Raw genomic sequence first — 20173 nt, forward strand, 5'->3', positions numbered from 1 at the left:
GTGTAAGCACTCACATGTGGCACTTACATGCTACTTGGGTCCCATGGTAAGATGGTGGGATTCCAAGAATGGCTGCTCCAAAAGTGAGCTTGTTCCTCAAGAGATCCAGAGAGCACTGCAGGCTTCTTACCAGCCGCAAAAGTCACAGCTAACACGGTACTTCCACGACATTCCCTAGGCCAAGCAGTCACAAGGCCAGATGCAAGGGTGAGCAAGGGCAAAGGTACGCTTCCACCTGTTGTGATTAGAAGCACCAGGCACATACAAAGAGAGTATAAAGTGTGCTGAACTATCACACAGCACCCCAAATTTACACAATTACTATATCAACTAAAAATAAGAAAGAAAAATAGACAAAATGCTAGTGCATACTTAACAAATGATAATTTATTAACACGGCTTCTATATGTAGTAGGACACAAAAATATTCACATGGCTCCCTACTTTATCCAGAGACTTGGAACCAAACCCAGTCAGACTTCTGAAAGAAAGCCTATCCAGCACTCAGAAAGCCCTGACCAGGTCTCGTCCCTGAAATAATCTTGTCATTCAGCATTTGGACCAAAAAATCAATTTGAATGTGGTAGCCACAGTTTAATTTTTTTTTTAATTGTGAAAATACCATACAGAGGGGTTACAATTACATGAGGCCACAGTTTAATTTCTAAAAGTTTTCCCATTCTGATTCTGTTCTTTTCCAAGCTGCAGAAATTCCCATCAAATAAATTTTGTGGGGCTGGGAAGGTGGCTCAGTGGTAGAGCATTTGCTTGCATGCATGAGGCCCTGGGTTCGATTCCTCAGCACCACACAAGCAGAAAAAGCCAGAAGTGGCGCTGTGGCTCAAGTGGTAAAGAGCTATCCTTAATCTGAAAAGCTAAGGGACAGTGCCCAGGCCCACAGTTCAGGCCCCACAACCAATAAATAAATAAATAAATAAAATTTATGGAATTATTATATTATTTTGTCGGTTGTGGGGCCTGGGCACTGTCCCTCAGCTCTTCAGCTCCTGGCTACCACTCTACCACTTGAGCCACAGCAACACTTCAGGCTTTTTTCGGTTTATATGGTACTGAGGAATCAAGCCCAGGGCCTCATGCACGTGAAGCAAGCACTCTACCACTGAGCCACCTTCCCAGCCCCAAATAAATTTTCCCACTTGGAAGCTTGATTTGTGCATGCCCTCAGATAGACCTTTGTTATTAAAATCAGCAAGGCCAGAGACATTTACAAAAGTGGTCAAAGTACTCATTGCTCCATTAGAAAATAAGTAGCTGGCTAAGGGGGGTGGGGGGACATGCTGCCTCAGGGCAGAAGGCGCCCCCTGCAGGTGAGGTGGGGTGAGTGGGAACCACCCAGGCCCTGTTGAAGAGCCCAAGTTCTAGCCCTGTGCTTGTGCTGGCTCAGTGCACAACCCTTTCCTGCTGGCTTCAGCCACCCCAGCCCTGACTTTGGATGCCTCAGAGCAACATCTCTGAGCAGAATCCCCTAGCTAGGCTGCTTGACTTCACAGTTCAGTCCCACATCGTCCATCGTGTGTGTGTGTGTGTGTGTGTGTGTGTGTGTGTGTGTGTGTGTCTGCTTGACTTCACAGTGCAGTCCCACATCGTCCATTGTGTGTGTGTGTGTGTGTGTGTGTGTGTGTGTGTGTGTGCGCGCGCGCGTGTGTGTGTGTCTGACCTTGAGGATGGATCCCAGGGGCTGGGCGCTGTCCCTGAGCTTTTGTGCTCAAGGCCTGCACTCTTCCTTGAGCCACAGCTCTACTTCGTAAGAGTCTCACAGACTTTCCTGCCTGAGCTGGCTTTGAACCATGATCCTCAGATCTCAGCCTCCTGACTAGCTAGGATTATAAGCATGAGCCACCAGTGTCCAGCTGAGGATTTACTTTTAAGAAGTATTTCTTGGGGCTGGGAAGGTGGCTCAATGGTAGAGCGCTTGCCTTGCATGCATGAGGCCCTGGGTTTGATTCTTCAGCACCACATAAGCAGAAAAAGCCGGAAGTGGCGCTGTGGCTCAAGTGGTAGAGCACTAGTCTTGAGCTGAAGAGCTGAGGGACAGCGCCCAGGCCCAGAGTTCAAGCCCCATGACCGACAAAAAAAAAAGTATTTCTCATACTTGTTTCTCTAATTTTGTGATCTATTTGTACTACAGGTACAATTACTAAAACTTGAAGTCAATTATTGTTATTGTTTAAATCTCTTAAAACATATGCAATCATCACAAAAAAATGAAGGAAAACTGGTGTCACATGACAGTGCTCAGGAAGACCGGCATATACCCTCCAGTGGCCCCCACCCAGTGTCTCCAAGTCCTTCTAGTATCAGGAGTCCTTCTTCAGTTAATCAAATAGCCTAGGCCAAGCATGGTGGCACACACTTACCATCCTAGCACGGGGGAAGCAGACCAGGAGGATCAAAAGTTTGAAGCTAGCCTGGGTTACACAAAGAACCATCCTGAGTCCCATTGGTACACTGCGGCAGGACTCAGCCCTCTCCACCTACCCCGTGGATTTCCAAGAGGGTTACAGTGAGCCACTTGCCTCCTCCCAGGGCTCTTCCAGCTTCGCACACTAAACCTTGTTCTGAGCGGCAGACTCCTACAGCCAACCACACCACACACTTGACAATTTCTCTAGATCAGCATATTGAAGCCAGAGCTTGCCATCTTTGTTTCTATCCCTGCTCTTCCCCCTCTTCACAGTCAGGGGAGTATTTATTCTTTGATTCTCAGAGACAATGATGCACAGCCTGGTCACTGCTGTACTTCTATGAATATTACACGGTACCTGACATGGAGAATATACTTGTGTCAGTTTAACTGCTGTACCACAGTTATAAAGGACCCTGAATGCAAGGGACTTGGAACAAATGCTAACTTATCACTTTATGCCTCTCTGCTTGGCTGGTCTCTGTTCACCTGCATTTAGAAGCAAGGCTGAAGCACTGGTCCCTAAAATGTCAGTCTCACAGCCAGAGGGAAGGAATGAGGAGCTATAAAGACTTAATGACAGCCTGAAAGCTTCCTCAGCCACTCACATTCCACTGCTTAAGAGCAGACTGACGGACAGGGCAGGTTAGCTTTGTTTCCCATGATCTACGTGGAAATAACGAACAGCACAGCCTACTACAGGGCATATAAATGTACTACGAATGTTAATACAATGAATAGTCTCATGGGCAACTTCTTTCCTGATTGAGGACCTGACTGCCTGATGCAGTTAGAGAATGGGCTTTGCACCAGAGTTGCAGGTTTGTGTCTGAGACAGGAGAGCCCGTCCATTGACCCAGGAAGCCAATCTCTCACTCAGGTGAGACAGAAGCCTCACACATCAGGGCCCACATGGGCTGGAGGCTGGCCAGGGTGCTGTGTGGCCACCTCCTAAGGCCCTTCAGCCTGTTTCTCTCTCTATACCTGGCCTGACCTCTGGCCTTTGGCCCAGCTCCCACATCAGACCACGATCCTTGAGCCCTGAACGGTCATGTTGCAGGGCCAGGGGTTCTCTTCATATCTTGTCGACCTCACTGTTGGGGCTCAGCGCTCCAGTAGAGGACATGCCTGGAGGAATCACTGTGAGCCAAAATTCCACACTGGCCCCCATCTAAAGGACTGCCCATGAGGGACATCTGGTGTGGCCTTCAATACCTGATCAGAGTCTCCTTTAGGGTCAGACCTAGAGGGTGGAGGATCCAGGAAATTAGGCCATATACCCTACAGTCCAAGCAAGTCTCCAGGCAGCCATGATATGCCAGAAGAGTCATGGGGTATAAGGCTTGCATGACAAAAACTAGGGAGATCTCCCCTACAGTAGGAGTACAAAACGGCACAAGCCCAAGCCTAAAGTCTTAGTTGAAGAGGCAAGCATACACCATGGGTTACCACACATCCAAAGATGTCTCCAAAGACTTCCCACATCCAGCAAGGGGAAAAAAAATCTCCAGGACATGTTGCTATATTTAAAAGGGAAAAGAGGAGAATATATACACTATTTGCATCAATTATTGTAACCTTGAAATAGATATTGTATACAGATAGATTTGTACTGGTCTAAATTTGTAAAAATTTAACAAAAAACTCACAAGCCAGGTGTTGGTGGCAGCTCAGGTCTTTAATCCTAGCTACTCAGGAGGCTGAGATCTGAGGATCCTGGTTCAAAGCCAGTCAGGAAAGTCCCTGAGACTCTTATCTCCAATTAACCACATAAAAATGGGAAGTAGAGCTGTGGCTCAAAGTGGTATAGCACTAGCTTTGAGCAAAAAACTCAGAGATGGGGCTGGGAATGTGGCTCAGTGATAGAGTACTTATCTAGCATGCACAAAGCCCCGGATTCGATTCCTTAATACCACATAAACAGAAAATAATAACAAAAACAAAAACAAACAAAAAACTCAGAGACAGCACCCAGGCCTTCAATTCAACCAAACAAAACCAAAACAAAACAAAATGGAAAAAAAAAAAAAAAAAAAAAAAACCTTGGGAGAAACGTGCAAAAAACAAGTACAAGGGGGGAGGGGGGAGGCTGGGAAGGGATGTGAAGGGTAAACCAAAGGAGGAGGGTGCAATGCTTGGTAAGAAATGTACGCATTGGGGCTGGGAAGTTGGCTCAGTGGTAGAGCGCTTGCCTTGCATGCCTGAGGCCCTGGGTTCGATTCCTCAGCACCACATAAGCAAAAACAAAAAAGCCAGAAGTGGTGCTGTGGCTCAAGTGGTAGAGCGCTAGCCTTGAGCTGAAGAGCTGAGGGACAGCACTCAGGCCCAGAGTTCAGGCCCCACAACTGGACCCAAAAAAAAAAAAAAAAAAAAAGAAATGTATGCATTATCCTGCCCATGTAATTGTAACCCCTCTGTACAGTATGTTCACAAATAAAATAAAATAAAATTTAAAAAAAAAACAAGTACAAGCTCCTCTAGGGGATGCAGAAGAACAGGGCAGAAAGAATGTAAAGCATTTCAAAGCAAACTTTTTTAGAAAATTATCTTTTCCTTTGGGGCACATAAATGTATTCCCTCCCCTCACCCTTGTAAGTTAATTATAAAGAGAAAGAGACAGCACTATGCCTTTCCTTATCAGACATTAAATCTTTGCCTCTGACACCTGTACCTCCTTATACACAGGGGTGACTGAGGTTTCCAGGCTGGCAAGACCAGGCTGTGTGGTCGGGCCTAATTTGCATGGTGGGGCATTCACATCCTGGCTGCTGTCCTGGCTAGGCGGCCTTCCCAGGAAAGGGCAGGACAAGGAGTTTTGTCCTGCTGTAAATGGAGACTCAGAGCCCGGAAATGTGGGCTGGGCTCTGATGAGGGGGGAGCCCTGAGACCAGCCCTTGCTGGGCTTGCTGCTGGGGGGCTCAGGAATGCTAGTGCTGCAGCCAAGGGCAGTCTGTCCACAACTCAGAATGAGCTGCCTCAAGGAAGTGGACCTTTTTGCTGTGAGCCCCAGTTCCTAAAGATGCCAGGAGGGAAGATGTACCATGTACCCCATCCCATGCATGACTCCAGTGGAAGAATACAGAGAAGGGGGTTCCTCCCACCCCAGGGCCTCCTCTGCATGCCTGTGGCAATATTGCCTTGCTCATGCAGAAGACAAGCCAGCTATGTTGAAGGGCCTTTGGCTTCATTCCACCACTAGCTAGGAGGATCTTCTCTGGAATCCCCTTATCCTGACAGTGTAAAGGAAGACAATGCCTTCCACATCTACCCTGAAGTCTCACTACTACCTCAGAGAGAAGTCTCGGGAATGGAACCATGGCTGGATGGACTTCCCTCACAGGATAATGCCTGACCCTTGGGCCTGTGGAAACTCCAAGGAGAATCATCTTGCAAACTAGAATCTGTCTTCTACACCATTCACTCACCTACTCTTTTATGACCCCTTAAAACTGTCCACACACCCTCTTATCCTCCTCCCTTATAGAAAAGGGGTATATAAAAACATGTTGGTCTGGAGGTAGGGGAGATTGCATTTTGTGATTGCTTTTGTGCATATAATAAATTGGTGTGTCTTTTCTCCAATCTCTCTTTGTCAACTTCTTTCAATAAACTTCAAAGAGCAGAGGTGAAGTTTCCCTTGCTGCTACAGTACATGCATGTGCATAAATATGTGTACATATGTATGTGTATATATATATATATACATGTATATATATATATGTATATATATATATATATACATGAAAAGTCTTTAAGCTTGGTTTATTATTACTTGAGTGTGTACAAAAATACCTGCGTACATTTGGTGATGGGTTATCACAGATCCCTGAAGGGGTACACCATGCATGATACGGGATGAGAGGAGACAGAGCAGGGGGACCTTGGGCACCAAGTTTTGTTTGTTTGTTTGCTTTTAGTTAAGAAAGTACACTAAGCTGGGCGCCAGTGGCTCACGCCTATAATCCTAGCTATGCAGGAGGCTGAGATCTGAGGATCACGGTTCAAAGCCAGCCCAGGCAGGAAAGTCCATGAGACTCTTATCTCCAATAAACCACTCAGAAAACCAGAAGTAGTTCTGTGGCTCAAGTGGTAGGGGGCTCACCTTGAGCTGAAGAGCTGAGGGACAACGCCCAGGCCCAGAGTTCAAGCCCCATGACTGACAAAAAAGAAAAGAAAAGAAAGCACACTAGTGGGCTTAGGCAGGAAGAACATGAGTTCAAGGGCAGCCTGAACCCCATGATGTCTCCAGCAAAACAAAATCAAGAAAGTGAAAATAATTATGTAAGATATGATTGCAATGACTCATGCATGCAGAATTACAAAAAATAGATACCTATCCTTTTTCACATGGAAGTGGACCCGTTTTGGAGGTGGCAGCTAGGAGACAGGTAGGTAAGGAGGAAGGGTGTGGCACAGGCTCAGTCAGACAGGCTCAGGGAGTCCTTGTAATTGCAGGAGTCGTGACTTGGCCAGGGAAGCCTCACACAACCCCCACCTAGGCAGCTGCAAGGATCACCTCCTCCCAGAAGTCACCTTGATTTGTGAAGGGGCCAGCTACAGAAGATGCTCAAACTGGTTGCTCAGACTTCTCTTCCCCTTCCTAGCTTTTTTTCTTTTGTCCTTTTAAATGCAACTATGTAAAAGACCATTTTGAAGAACCTGAGTCCCCCAGTCTCTTCTCATATGCCTTGGGGCAAAATAGTTGGATGCACAGAAATAATTAGAAACTTTTGAAATTCAAGCCCTCTGCTGACATTTCTACAAAGAGTAAAGAGGCTGAAGTATGTACCCACTGGGAAAAATACTGGTAGGAAAGAATCAAGGTGCCTAACAAGATGCATAAAGTACTCACACTTAAAGATTTATCCCAACTTTTAATCACAACAAAGTCAGTCAAGGCTATTTGGAACACATGCATATTTGGATAACTCACCTGCAATGTGACAGCTATTAAAAGGTTATCTTATGTCTCTATTGATCTAGCTTCTTGACTTACCTAGGCTCTATCTGTGATCAATGAAGGCAATGACTCACTCTCGCATACATCTGTCCATCTGCATCTCCTGAGAATAAAGCCAAACCTAAAGATTGTGTACTACAAACCACAAAGCCAGCTGGGCACTGGTGGCTCACTCCTGTAATGCTAGCTACACAGAAGGCTGAGATCTGAGGATCACGGTTCAAAGCCAGCCCAGGCAAGAAACTCCGTGAGACTCTTATCTCCAATAAAAAAAAAAAAAAAAAAAAAAAAACCACTAGAAAACCAGAAGTGGTGCTGTGCCTCAAGCAGTAGAGCGCTCACCTTGAACTGAAGAGCACAAGGACAGCATCCAAGCCCAGAGTTCAAGCCCCACAACTGACAACAACAACAACAACAAAAAACCCACAAGCCATTATCACAACTAATAGCATTAACAATAATCCATACCTCCAATATTCATATCTTTATTTAAGTTGTCCCAAATATCTTAAGAATGCTTTTTCTAGCTTTCTCTTCAAAAGCCATCCAGTCCCTTCTCATGAGCTACATTACTAGGTTGTGACATCTTCTTAGAATGGATACCCAGAAGCTACTTTTGTTGAAAAGTACCTACTCTTCACTTGTCCTTCCTGCAAATGTGCAAATGTAACTGAAAATACAAGTGTGGCATCTCTGTTCCCATTTTGCCTCTATGTCCTTTGCTCTGAGTCATTCTCTCTGGCACCTGTCAGCCAGATCTGGGAAGGATAGGACTGATGGATAACAAACATCCTGTGATGGAAATCAACGCTGCCCCTGCCAGGCAAAGATGACTTTCTTCTTGTAACACTCCAGAAATAAGGAACAACCCAACCATACATCTGAGCTCCAGACCTCATCCCTGACTAGGATTATTAATGGCTATGCATATCTTTACCCCTTCTCCTCCAATACGTCCCCTATTTAAGCCTAAAGCTCCCTATTTTTTTTTAAAAAAAATGTATACTCTGTAATTCTGCCGATCTTTCTTAAATGGATTCATTTAATTTGTTCCTAAATACACATGCTCACACATGCAGACACACACACACACACACACACACACACACACACACACACACACACACACACACACACACACACACTTTCTAAAGTAGACTGTTAAGAGTGGTAGCCTTGAACAAAGGAGCTCAGTGACAGCACTTAGCCCTTGAGTTCAAGCTCCAGGATTAGTACAACCAAAAAAGTTACACTCTATACTTGTGACTAGCAACATCACTTCATTATATTTGCATGAGAATTAAAACAAATGCAAGGTCATAGCAGCACCATTCACAATCGTGAAACAGCCCAAATGCCCATCTACCAATGAAGCTTGACGGATGCAAGGCTCACACAGGAGAGACAGAAGCCCCTCAAGGTCAGGCTCTGGGACTTGCACAGGATATGTGGGCACATCCTATGTGTCACAGGCTAGCCTGACTTTAAGCACAGAGAAATAAACTCCTGCATGTGATGTTCAGAGGCACAAAGTCACCATGCAGAGAGGGAGCAGACACAGGTGTGACTCACCTGTCCTCATCTGCACCTTAAGCCAGAGCCTCTCTCTCTGCTCACTTTCCACTCCTCCACCATGAGTACCTGTGTGGCCACTCAGGACCCCATGCAATGCCCCACGAGCAGGCCACTCTGCCAGGTAGACCCACAGTGGGAACACTCCGGGGCAGGGCATGCGCATGCTCATTTTAAAGTTAGTATGCCACTTTATACTTACATCCTCAGTATAAAAGTGCTGCCTTTGTTTTCTGTGTGCCAGTGGCTCATACCTGTAGATCTAGCTATTCGGGAGGCTGAGATCTGAGGATCACAGTTCAAAGCCAGCCTGGGCTGGAAAGTCCATGAGACTCTTATCTCCAATTAACCACCAGAAAACCAGAAGTGGCGCTGTGGATCAGATGGTAGAGTGCTTGCCTTGAGCTGAAGAGCGCAGGGACAGTGCCCAGACCTAGAGTTCAAGCCCCACAACCGACCAAAATTTAAAAAAAAAAAAAAAAAAAGCTGTGGCACCAGGCCTGAGTGGAAAAGCTAAGGGACAGAGTCCAGGCCCTAAGTTCAACTCCAGTATTGGCACAAAACAAAATCTCTGCTCATTCACTGGCTCTTTCATTTTTACCAATCTGGTGACAAAATACTAAACTGTACCTTTAAACTTTTCTGTTGGTTACCAGGGAAAGCGAGAGTCCATTTGTGTGTTCACATTACTGCTCTAACAGGAAGATAAAGATGTGAAAAGGAAACCACCGCCTAAAGCACCCGTGTCCCCAGCTAAGTATCCACAGATCTGACCAGCGGGTGGCAGCACAGAGCTGCAAAGGACCCAAATCCTGGTGTTCTGGAAACCTGGGGGGTTGGAGGGAGAGGGGACAGGGGAAGGGGGGAGCAGTGGCACTGGCAGTACCCCACAGCCCAGGTTCTAAGATCAGGACAAGAGGCCATGGCAGCTGGTCAAAGGTGCCACGGAAGAGGCCTTAGAGAGCCCCCTAGTGAGAGCCAACGTTGGATGAGATCATTAATTCAGCTCTGCTATGGATTTAAGGACCTGCTGCTGGAGCCATACCTATTTATACACACCAGAGCCTCCGGAGGAGAGCAGAGGTCTGGACGGAGACATACCAGGGCACAGATGCCAGGTTTCCGTCCCCAGTGTGTGGGTCTAACCTAGGGCTATTGCTATTGCTAGCAAGGATAGAGCACCTCTTGTTCCCCGTCCCCCTCTTCCTGCTCCTCCAGCTGTTCGCTTTCTCCTCCATCTCCTCCTCACTCTGCTCCATGGCCTGTCAGGCTCTCAGAGCCTGCACTGTGTGGCAAAACCAGATTTTCTGTCTCACTTTCCACTTTCTCTCCAAGCCCCGGACTGCTCTGCAATGTGTGCAATTGATTCTGGTCCAGCTCAAAGTGGGGTGATGCAAAGCCCTGCGTGCGCATCCCGGGACCCTTTCATCTGTTACACAATGGAAAGCAAGGTTGCACCATCTCAGAGGCTGGCCAGCACACATTCAGCACACCAGAGCAAAGCAAACGGGTAGAGATCCCACTCTCCTCATGCACCCATCTGGCACCGGTCTTTGCAAAGAGTTGATCCACTCCTTCTGAGAGTAAGGGGTCCTAAGCACAGGCTCTGATGGCAAGGTCTGTAAGGACCACCCTTTCAGTTTCTCTAGGGAGGGTGAGCCCTCTGGCTCCCCAACTTGAACACTCCAATTAGAGGAGTTGTGAGAGTAGATCAACCTTGGGCTACTGAGGGGGGTAGGGATGGAGCCGAAGTCCATGTAGGCTTACTCAAGAAGTGAAGTATTGGGCTGGGAAGGTGGCTCAGTGGTAGAGCGCTTGCCTTGCATGCCTGAAGCCGATTCCTCAGCACCACATCAGCAAAAAGAAAAAAAGCCAGAAGTGGCACTGTGGCTCAAGTGGTAGAGTGCTAGCCTTGAGCTGAAGAGCTGAGGGACAGCACCCAGGCCCAGAGTTCAGGCCCCACGACTGGACCCCCACCCCAAACAAAAGTGAAGCAGGATAAAGTAAGGTTAAATCAGTGAAAACACGATCAAATTTTAGTAGGCCAAGCATGGTGTCACATACCTGTAATCCTAGCTGCTTGGGAGGCAAAGATCAGGAGGATCACAGTTCAAGGCCACCCTGAGCAAAAAGTAACACTCATCTCAACAAACAAGCTATCTGTGGTGGTATGTAATTCCAGCTATGCAGGAAGTTTAAGAAAGAGGATCATGGTCCCAATCTGGCCTGGGTAAAACTTTGAGATATTATCAGTTAAATAACTGAAGACAAAAAGATGTAAGGGACTGACACAAGGGAAAAAGCATTTGCCTGGCAAGTGTAAAGCCCTGAGTTCAAACCCCAATGCTGCCAAAAATAAAGTTTAGAAGCTAAGGGATTTTCTGCTCTCTCTCTCTCTCTCTCTCTCTCTCTCTCTCTCTCTCTCTCTCTCTCTGTCTTGAACTCAGGGGCTTGAACTCAGGGTCTAGGCACTGCCCCTGAGACTGTGTGCTCAAGGCTAACACTCTACCACTTAAGCCATAGCATCACTCCTGGCTTTTTCTGAGTAGTTAACTGGAGATAAGAGTCTCCTTGACTATACTGCCCAGGCTGGCTTCAAACCATGATTCTTAGATCTCAGCCTCCTGAGTAGCTAGGATTATAGGCATAAGCCACCAGTGCCCAGCTGAGATTTTCTTTTAAATCTAAGTATCTGTATGCAGTGAGGTGAATTTTAGGGCATAAAGGCACAGATAATTTTAAGTGCAATTCGTTGCAATCTGTTTCCTACTTTTTTCTTTGCCGGTCCTGGGGCTTGAACTCAGGACCTGGGCACTGTCCCTAAGCTGCTTTTGCTTAAGGCTAACACTCTACCATTTGAGCCACTTCCCACTTTCTCCATTTATGTGGCACCGAGAAATTGAACCCAGGACTTCATGCATGCTAGGTAAGCACTCTACAACTAAGCCACATTCCCAGCCCCTATTTCCCAAAATCCCAGTCAGTTTAGGAGCTCCACATCTTCTTCCCTAGTCGGTAGGATTTGACCAATGCCATCTGCGGACCACACCATCATTCCTCTGCTGTGGATGCTGTCTGTGTTTTCTCTCCAGGTGGTGCCACCTAGCAAATCTTCCTTCTCTGAGCTACGGCTCCACTCTCTCTTGCAAGAGAAACATTTGACTGTTAATTTGCTTCTGTTCCCTCTGGGGGTCAGAACAGTGGCCCCTGCCATGTTCTGAGCCTGACCTTGTGAATGGGTTCTGTGACATGTTAATATAAGGCGTGTCCATCTGCTGACGGTACAGTGGGGTATTATTCTGTACTATCTGGGTGGACCCAATGATTTTGCCTTACATATGAAAAAGGGACACAGGCTAGGCAGTAGAAATGATAGGAAGTAAACTTGACTGGCCACTGCTGGCATTGAAGATGGAGGAAGGAGCTGTGTGACACTGGTAAAGGCCAGGAGAAAGACAGCCAGCCCTACTAACAACTTGACTGCAGCCCAAGGACCCACTGTGTACCTCTATAAGGAAGTGCATTAATGTTGTTTTAAGCTATAAGGAAGTGCATTAATGTTGTTTTAAGCTACTAAGTGCCCAATAATTTGTTATAATGGCCTGTTGTTATTCAGCTTTCTATCACTATGACGAAATCCCCGAGATAAACATTACAAGGATGGAAGTTTTGCTTTGGCTCACAGTGTCTGTTGGAGGGTGTCTCAGGGCCTGTGGCAAGGTGGCCCATCGTGGTGGGAGCGCATGATAGAGCAAGATGTCCACCTCATCATGGCTGGGTCCCAATACTCTGTTGTAGGACACACCCTCACTTCCTCCTATTAGTCTCCACCTCCCAAAGGTTCTGCCTCTCTAGGAGTGCCACAGGCTGGGGGACAAGCCTCAACACATGGGCCTTTAGAAGATACTTTAGATCCAAACTACAGAATAACCATAGGACACAAATGTGCTCTCCACAGATGGAAAACTAAGACTCAGAAAGGGGAGGGAAATTAACGGATGTCACAAAGCAAATATGTGACTGAATGCTTCAAAGCGAGCAAGGCCAAGGTGACATGCAATACTACACTGGGGTCGACCTGAAACAATGGTAGGCTTTATCAAACTCCAACCAAAACAGAAAAGTCAATCCCCTCAGACCTCTCTACCCACTGCATGGAATGACCAGTGGAGTTCAACATCTATAAATGATGGGAGGTTTAATGAAGATTTCTAGAGAAAGGAAACTGGGTTATATTGAACCCACAGGCTTCGATTTCCTATCTGCTGTAAGCATTTCTGTGTTCCTAATTCCCTGGGTGCTTCTGGAATTTTTCCCAACTGCCTGGAGTACTGACTGGAAGCAGTCCATTACAACGTCTTCTGCTCAAGTCCAGAAATTTTACATCTCCATCAGGGCAACCCAAGTCTACTCTGACTCCTGTGTTCACAAGTACACACTAGAATCTACCATTTAGTACTCAGGTAAGAAAACTCTTCCACTGACAGGTCCTCCTCAACCAACTTCCAAGACCTTGGTGAGCCCTGGAGAGCCCCTAGCTCCAAAGGTGTTATTTTTTCCAAACATATACAAGGTTGTCCCAAGAGGAATTCTGATGACCTCATTCTCCATCTCTGCGTATGTCGGATGGGCATTCTAAGTCTGTTCTAGAATCAAGGAGCACTAGAATCCACTTTAAGTTAGTTGTCCCTAATTCTGGGGACTCTCTGGAAGGAGGAGAGCAGAAGTTGTGGTGACAGGCCACCATGTGAGCTAGAGACATGGGGCATACTGGACTCATAGAAAGGTCTTTCTTCTCAGGGGCACATGAGGTCCCAGACTCCCAGGTAGTAGGAGAGAAGGCAAGAGCTCCCTGGGCAGCAGAACCTCATAGTGAGTTCCATCTGTGGTGTTTAAGGCACATGGCTAAAGGTTCTGGGGCTCTCCTGGAATGAGGAAACACCTTCAAATGCACAGGGAGCCTGGGGTTCTCCCTGGGACTGAAACCCTGCCACAAGGAAGTGAAAAGAACCAAGGCCAGCCTAGCAAGAGTTGGCTCTTGCTCACTCTGGTTAACTCCATCACTTTCAGTAAATCCACTGCTGCACTTGATCCTGGCAAACCTTTTGGTATTGTTTTCCTTCATCTCTAAAATAGAAGTAATGACACATTACACAGTTACCCTTCAGTATTCACAGGAAACACCCGAATCCAGAGGTGCTCAAGCCCTTTACACAACATAGCATATCTTACACAGCATAGCAAAATCCTACATATATCCTATGATTTTTGGGGGGAGGAGAGTATCAGTCGGGGGACTTGAACTGGGCCTGCACATTGTCCCTCAGCTCTTCAGCTCAAGGCTAGCGCTCTACATCTTGAGCCACAGCGCCACTTCTGGCTTTCTGGTGGTTAATTGGAGATGACTTTCCTGCCTGGACAGGCTTTGAACGGCAATCCTCAGATCTCAGCTGTGAGCCACCAGTACCCAGCCATCTTATGGATTTTAAATAAGCTCCAGACAGCTTATAATGCTCCATAAAATAGGAATGCTATATCCTGTGTTTCTTATAGAGAATAATGACAATTTCTTAAACTTATAAGCATTTGGTTTTTTTTTCTTAAAAAAATGTAATCCATGGTTGGGTGACTCCACAAACCCTGAGATCTGATTATATTCGTAAGGTGAACCATGAGGCATGTACTCTGAGAACTAGCTGCCTTGAAGAAGCAGAGGGGAGGAAGCAGATGGAAAAGGAGGAGACATGGTGGTGAGGTGGATATTGGTCTCTACTCGTGCAGGCCCCACCAGACCTGCACCACAATGCGTGAAGGTGACGCACTGGAGCTCTCCTGCCAACCTAAACCCTAGGAATTCCCACCTCTGAAAGAGCGCAGCCTCAGCCTGGCTGCGGTCCACTGTCTCAGAACCAGCATTTTGGTACACTCAACCCAATGACACTCATTTGCTTCGTACTTCTTAAAAGAACTCGAGAGTAACAAACATGGAAGTACATGGCAAGAAAGAACGCTATCCTACACCTAACCTAGCAGACCCAAGAGGGAAATGGCCTGAACAAGAGGAGGTGAAGTGTGTCTAGGGCTCACTTTGGCACAGGGCCTAAGCCTGCAACTGGATGTCCAATAAGGGGAGACCAAAGGGACACTGCAATGCTATTCAGGAGTCTGTACACATTCTCAGGGATGGTGTTTAAGGGAAGCAGTCCTGTTTCGGTTCTCTGGAAAAGGAACTTACTTCATACCTAACAGACAAGTCCACAGGAAGTTGACAGTGGATATCTCTCCAGTAGGGTGTGAGGAATAGATTAGGAAGTTTCCTCTTTGAGTCTCACCAGTTTTGGGCCCGAAAAATTTCAAGCTGCATCATTTATAAGAGACATGAGATTTATGCACATCTCCATTTCAACTGGCTTTTCTTCCCAAATGGGCATTCTCTGTACCCCTTGATTAAAGCACACCCATACACCCAGAGTCCTAAGTCAAGAGAATTAATACACCGGGACTTGCCAGTCCTTCCCTGAACTCTCAAGCTCCTCTGCTCAGTGCAGAGTGGGACACAAACGGAAAAGCTTTCTGGTGTGGTGGGCTGCTTGCTGTAGAGTCCTGGGACCTAACACAAAGTGCCAAAGAAGTCACTAGAAGACTCACCAGGAGGACCATAGAGAGGGCAGGACAGCAATTCAGAGGATCAGTCAGAAGGGAAAGGTTGGGCTTACATCAAAATCGGCTTGGTGGAAAGGCCTAAAGCCAAGATTTTGTCCAATTTAAAAAAAAAAAAAGACATAGTTGAATGTACAGTTAGCATGTGCAAGGCCCTGGGTTCAACCCCTTTAGCACAACAGGAAAAATAAGACATATACCTGGATGTGTCTATGGAATCAAGTTTTTAAATCATAGCAAGGCCAAACAAAACATGTGTGAACTGAACACCTACAGGACAGAGCACAGGGACTGCTTGCCACCACTGCAGTGGTTGGCCTGTGGGAGGTATTCATGGAACCATTCCTGAATGGATAAATGAATGAATGTATGGATGAATGACTGAGTGAATGAATGAAAGGCTTGGCAGGATGTCTTGGCCCTCATGCATCTAGAAGGCTCCTGTTTACCCTGTGTCCCATGAGAGAACACAGTGTCCAGAGGGAACGTGCTGTGGAGGTGCTGGAGCTGGCACGGACATCAGGCCTGGCCAGCAGCCATCCTTAGCCAGGATCTGCAGTGGAGAGGGCCAGTCCCGCTGGGTCAGACCCAGGAGCGCTTACTGGCACTCCACTTCTCCAGGCAACAGCTTCCAGTCCTTAAAACAAACACAGATACACAAACACAAGCTAAGGAACTAATTCTCAGCCGCACCCCTCGACACCAATCTGTGCAGCTCTTCCCAGGCTTCTACCATCCCCAGGGCTGAGTGGGGAAAGGGGTGTGGGCCCCCCCCAGGGGCCGGCCTAGTGCTAGGGTGGCTTTCTGTGTTCAAGACTTCAGGCCTCTAGGGCGTCACCTGTGCACTGGAGATCTGTAGGAAGGGACCTCTTGTTTGCATGCACTGTGTGTGATTGTGCTCTCTGCAGATGTGGGTGCACTACTATATTATCTGGCATGTGAGTGCAATCACCTATACACGAATGTTTGCAAGAGCACGGTGTGTGTATGCATCAGTGCATATCCCATCTGCAGTATTTCTGCACATGTCCATAAAGGCTGTGTGTGCGCCTATATGTACAATCCCCTGGACACAGGTGTGAGTGTGGTCCAGGTGTGTGTCAACACTGTAAATACTCTTGGTCTCACTCTCCTCCCTGCTGGCGATGCCTGCCTGCAAAATCTCCAGGACAGACATCAAGCTGTGTCCCCACCACAGACAGGCAGGGCAGGCTCTGGCTCTGGGAGGTCATCAGGGCCTGCATTCCTGGCCTTGAGTTCACAGGCTGGAATTTGTACATTCCATTCATAACATTCCTGGCAAAGAGGTGGGGGGGGGGGGGACTAGAGAGTTAGTGATTAAAAGGGAAGAAGAAAGAAGGGCTTCTTGCAGCTCCGGGCTGTGCTCTCCTGCTTGCCCTGGCACAGGCCCTGTAGCTGAAATGCAAGGAGCACGTGAGCTGTTTAGTGATCAGCCCGGGGGTGGGGGGGCGGGGGGTGCCTTCTTGAGTCTGTCAGAGAGGTGCCTGCAGCCGGCTGGATCTGCCCTCTACCGAGGACTGGTTATGCAGCTCAGAGCTGGGGACTCAGGAAGGCTGATGTAGGCTGTCTTCCCAACAGCAATGTGGATGTGGCTGGTAAAGAGCCACAGTGCACCAGCCCAGAGGAGCAAGGCAGCCAGGACCAACCCTGGGTAACACAAGTCGACAAAGTCCTTGCCCTCAGGGCCACTGTTGGGCGGGACCATTACTCCATCTGCAAATGAAGGGCCAGGCTGGGGAAGACACAGCAGCTGTGCTGGGTTCTGCAGCCCCGCACCCCGGGAACCACTGGCTGCCCGTCTACCTTGGGCTCTGGATCTTAGGACACCTACATCTCCCTGAGTCCCATTCCACCCTCCTCCAAAGCCTCCCTGGGCCAGGCCTTTTCTCTCAGCACTGCTTGTATGACCCCCCTCTGGCTTAGGATCTACTCTCTCCACTGTGCTGGGCCTTCTCCCAGGACAGGGTCTATGCAAGGGAGTAGGGGGTAGAGGGGTGCCCCTAGCCCCTGGTGCTAGACAACTAAATCCACTTAGCACATGCTGTGGAGATGGGAGGTGGGGCAGGCTGTCTAGGTGGTGGAGGTTCTGACATGCGGCAGTGAAGAGCAAGGCCCCACATAAAATGGGGCTTGGAGAACAGGAGGGAAGGCCCTGTGGAGGGGGCGGCTAGGCCAGGTGGTCTGGCTGACGGGGATGATCTCTGAGGCAAGTGGTGTGAGATGATGCCAGAACAGCCATAGCCCAGAGTCAGGCGGGGACCGCAGGGAGAAGGTATTTAAGTCCACATCCCACTGGGCCCAGCCGTGGTAGGGCCTGAGAGAGAGGGCTGGCTTTTGTTTTTCTCTGAGGACAGCCAAGAAGAGCCAGAACGGGGTATAACAGAGACTAACTAGTAGGGCAATCTCAGCAGAGAAAATAGCAAAGAGAAGGCTCCCTAGGTGGTGGGCACTTGGTTGGACTTGAGTCACCCAGCAGGCAGATAACTGAATTTCCAAGACCCTCTCCACAGCCAGAAGGCATGTATCTTTATCTGCCCACAGTGGTACTTTGCACTAGCCGGCATTTTATATTTGTTTAATCATCAGTTAATAACCACCTCCAGGATAAGCCTAAAGAAAAGAGTAAGTCCTCAAAAGTTTTCAGACTGGTAGAAGAAGATGCTAGAACAGACTGGGTCCTAATGACCTTGCATGGTCAGTCAAACACAGGGCCAAAACACCATGTTAGGGCCTCTCCTGAGCTAAGGATGAAGATGTCACCAGAAGTCACTGCGGCAGGTCACTGCCTGCTCAGCTGGTACAGCCATTCACCAACGGCACGGCCTTGGCAAGCTCCTTCCTTTCTCTGTCTTGATGGGAACCATGGTCCTGGGTTCTCTTTCTGGGGTGGCTCTGCAGGTGGGGTGTGAGAGAAGGACAGACACCTTCCTACAATGTTTCAATCCTCACAAACCCCAGGGTCATCCTCCTCCTATCCCTACTCAGCTGGACCCATCCTCCCAGCACCCAGCTAAGCTATCCTCATGTACGCTCAGGACAACCCAGTCCTCAGAATTCAGAGTAGATGCCCAGAGTGCCCTGGAATCCAAGATCCTCTCAAGGGGTGCTCAAGGCGATAATGCTAAGAGGCTGCTTCTCTTTCTGTCGTAAGTGAGTGAATGCAAACAAAACACACGGGGGCAGTGGGCAAATCCATGCAGCTCTCTGTACCCGGATAAGCTGTCCCTGGGCACAGGCTACAAGCTGCTATGGCTTGTGCTCCACAGACTTGCAGTGCCCACAGGCTCTAGAGGGACTCTTAGCAGCTATTCCAAGTCCAGCAAACAAGGACAAGCCAGGCTCCTGCCCGTAGCATTCATCCAGCCTGGCACCTTCCCCAGGCGGGCAATGAGCCAGCTCTCTGAGCACACATTTTCCTACATGTCCAAGGTGTGAGAAAAGTAACACGTTGTTGTTGATCTTGTTGGAAAAGGCCTGGTTTTAAAAGGTAGAGTGTTTTTTAACTTGTTGCGAAGTACATTCTGTAATTCCTGACCAAAATACCAACTGACGTAAAACAAGCTCCTTCATGAAAAAAATATTTTGCTTGGAGATGGATTCCTGAACGCTGCTGTTGGGTGAAGTGAGCTGCAACATGAGCCACGCGGAGAGCTCGGCACCCTCACCCTGATGCTACTGCCACAAAAGGGTACAGAGTATAACATCCAAAGACAGCCTCAGGGGAAAGAAGCTCTTCCAACGGAAAAGAGAATTCAGTAAGGTGGCCAGTTACAAAATAAATACACAAACCCCGTGGCTTGCCAAATGCCCCAAAATAGCTGTAACAAAATATATTGAAGAAAAAAGATCCCATTCACGATTCAACAAGAAATTAGAAATTCCTGGGAATAAAATGGACAAGGAAACACAGACCTAAAGTGAGAAACACCAACTCTTAACTGAAAAATATAAATTATTTAGTGAGGGGAGAGATAAAACCTGGCCTGAGACAGAAAGACAAGATGGTAACAATGTCCATTTGTCAGTACAAAGTGTCTGAAAGGGAACCAAGTGAATAAAGAGAATTCATCATAGAGATACTAAAGCTGAAATCTTTTAAACACTGAAATCTGCATGAGAATGCAATGGGTCAGCATGCCTGCCATCATATAAACATCTCATACATGAAAAGAAGACCTTTCAGGGGCTGGGAAGGTGGCTCAGTGGTAGAGTGCTTGCCTTGAATGCATGAAGTCCTGGGTTCGATGCCTTGAGCTGAAGAGCTGAGGGACAGCACCCAGGCCCAGAGTTCAGGCCCCACGACCGGACCCCCCTCCAAAAAAAGAAGACCTTTCAAGCCAGCAGGGAGCAAAGGCTTTCTTCACTTAAGTTTGGGCAAATGGCCAGCCCCTGGAAATGAAATAAAAGTTAAGATTCTTGTTCTAGATAGATTAAGGATTCCAACGTAACATGAAACCATAAAAACATTAAGAAGAATATTTCCGTGAATATTTATATAATCTTGGTGGAAGGGAGAACTTATTAAACATGAAACC

Source organism: Dipodomys merriami, unplaced genomic scaffold (assembly GCF_024711535.1).
Source record: "Dipodomys merriami isolate MVZ:Mamm:240054 unplaced genomic scaffold, mDipMer1.0.p SCAF_114, whole genome shotgun sequence".
NCBI classification, from domain to species: domain Eukaryota; kingdom Metazoa; phylum Chordata; class Mammalia; order Rodentia; family Heteromyidae; genus Dipodomys; species Dipodomys merriami.